General features: G+C 37.2%; 2 protein-coding genes across 4 annotated transcripts in view; one reads left to right on the top strand and one right to left on the bottom strand.

Annotated features, from left to right (window-relative positions):
- The window catches only part of LOC118733566 (epimerase family protein SDR39U1), a 29,093-nt gene that overhangs the window by 7,389 nt on the left and 18,934 nt on the right, over positions 1 to 2,770 (bottom strand). The gene's annotated exons all lie outside the window — the stretch shown is intronic.
- LOC118733561 (NCK-interacting protein with SH3 domain) overlaps positions 1 to 2,770 on the top strand; it is an 81,147-nt gene that overhangs the window by 608 nt on the left and 77,769 nt on the right. The window lies entirely within an intron of this gene.

The raw sequence follows: 2,770 nt of genomic DNA on the forward strand, positions 1-2,770 counted from the left end.
TGCGGATAATGCAATTGTCACCATCACAACCACATTAATTGTCAGTATTCATGCGACCCTCTTGCAGGATAGCTTTACACCATCTGCACCATTATTAGATATGCTTTTGTTCATTTTGTCGTTTTCTTGTTTATTAAACACTTACCCATTTTCTAGCCAAGGACGTTAATTGGATGATTCTATTTTTATTTTTTTTTTTTTACATTGGCGCTGTATGTATTCTTTAAATATCAGAGTAGATAACGCTAGGCGTGGACACACGCGCGATCACGAAATAAAAAAGAAATCGTCTTAAAACCAGGAAAAATTGCGTATAAGTCCAGGATTTCCAAAATTTTAAAATTTTGTATGAAGTAACGCGAATTTTCTTTTCTGCTGAGTGTAACTAACAAATATATATATAATATTTTACTAAGTTTGAAATATCCTGCCTAGATTTTTGAGCAAAATAACTTTTCCAAATATCACACACAAACCGATATGAAGGCAAGCCCAGAATGCCAGAAATTTTACCCACCCATTTCGGTCCAAAAGGATGAAATTGGGAATCAAAATAGAGAAAGACAAAACAAAACAAAATGTCAAACTAGAATCGCCAGGGTGGCAATATACGATTTTCAGTGGAGGTAAATATTATACTACGTTTATAAAATTCCGGCCCCAAGGATTTCCTATTATAACCAGTCTGTCTTATCATGAGTTTCATTTTCCGAGGAACGGGTTCGCTTTTGACTTTTGGTTTCCATCATGCCATGTATTTTGTTGTTGTTTGGTCTAGGTTCAGACAAAGAAACTTTTGTCGCGGCAACTCGTTACTTGTGTGAGAGTGAGTGACGAGGAAGGGGGAAGTGTACTCTCGTTCGTCTGAGCAATTCTAGTTGGCCGTTCACAGCTGACACCCACAATTGTGTACAAAAGTATTGTTCTGTGTGAACGCGAAGGGCAACACCAAAAGAGAAGTTGCCGAAAATTGGTAACAAAAGTTTCTCTGTGTGGACCCAGTCTTGAGAAACTTCTGCTCGATATCGAATGTGGTTATACCAAATGTCGATAACTTTTACTCGATCACGAATGCGGTGATGCCAACAGAAAATTTCGAAAGATATTGCTCGATCACGAGAACCGTGATTCGGCCCCAGTTCGACAACTAATACATATTCTCAATTGTCTTGTCTCAAATTGTTTTACGTAAACACAGCGTTACACAATTCTTATACTTTGCTGACAGTTTGTAATTCAAACTTTGCATAACCCACTAACGCTGCGTTTACATAAGACAATTTAAGACAAGACAATTGAGAATATGTATTAGTTGCCAAATTGTTCTGTAAAGTAGGAGTCCAGACAATAAAAGTGAAAGTACATAACGTGCATTGTGTCGCCGTCACCGTCATCGGCAGTTGTCAAAAAAGCTGATTCGGTGTATTTGTATGAAGTAATTTACATGAACAAGCTGACGGTGACGGTGCCGCACAAATTAGCTCAACTCTCAATTTTGCTTTTGCGACTGCGTCAAATGACAACTATTTAGTGTTTTGTTTACATGTCTGAACGTAAATTTTTTCAGTTTGTGAAAATTTTTAGATCTATGGAAAAACGAAATTAAAAAAAATTATGGAGGAAAACCTAATAGAAGAAGTGCACAAGTAAAACGCAAATTTTGCAAAGATTAGCAGCGAGTTTATGATTTTTCGGACGCTACGTCTAACGGATAGTGTGTAGATTGACGCATAATCATCGTTGACGGTGATGATGACGGTGACGGTGACGGCGCCGCAATGGATGGTATGTACTTTCACTTTTATAAAGACAATTCACTTTACAGAAACCACCGTTAGTTAAGCACAAATAAAACACGTTTACTGTCAAAAATTTAATATTAAGACAATTTGATCTTCTTACATTTTTTTAACATCCAATTCGGCTTTGTTTAGCCATGGAACACAAATGTCATCGTCGCCAGGGTGGTGCAATCTTTTATTCTATCATTCCGCATGATATCAAATTGGCAGTTCGCATGAGATTGCTGTTCACAAATCGAGACGTGGTGTTATGAAACTCCCTAAGCCGATTCAAAGGCCCATCTTCAAATAGGAAAATCAAAATTGAAAGCGCTCCTAATACCACTTTCCCACGTCATCCTGAATAACTTTGTTCGCTCTCCCAATTACGATCGCGAATTATCCTATTCCCACGGGCACATTCTTAATTCGATTTGACAGTTCGCTGTCTTTGTGTTTTGTTTTACTTCGCTGCAAAATTAATGCAAAATGTAGGTTCTTAAGGGAGTTCTAATTTGTGAGCTGGTTTCGTTAAATTTCCGATAAAAATTAGATACGCCACCGATTTGTTCGTAGTTCGCATGATAATTTGATCTGAAATTTTTGTATGACAAAGCGAACTACGTAATTGGCGTGCCGTGGGAAGCCGTATAAGCTTTTTACTTTTGTTTTTGGCACTTTAAACACTGGCTGCCCAACATTCACTATGCACTACCTACTAAAAAAGTTGCCGAAAATGAGTGAAAAAAGTTACCGTGTATGAACTCAGGTGAACCAAATAGAATGACAACGAAATGAAATAATCGAAAATTTTGTGCACCAAATGTCAGAATCAGAGAAAACCAAAAATACAATCCTAGTTCTTTGCGCCGGGAAGCAAATTAGAAATAGATTTTTTTCAAAAGTTATTTATGTAGAATGCCGAAAATTGTGGAGTTACGCTCAAACCGTAGCTTATTACAAAGCAATTTTGATGGGTACAAATTGTC

This window comes from Rhagoletis pomonella, unplaced genomic scaffold, assembly GCF_013731165.1.
Source record: "Rhagoletis pomonella isolate Grant_MI unplaced genomic scaffold, Rhpom_1.0 Rhpom_scaffold_00002, whole genome shotgun sequence".
Lineage (NCBI taxonomy): Eukaryota > Metazoa > Arthropoda > Insecta > Diptera > Tephritidae > Rhagoletis > Rhagoletis pomonella.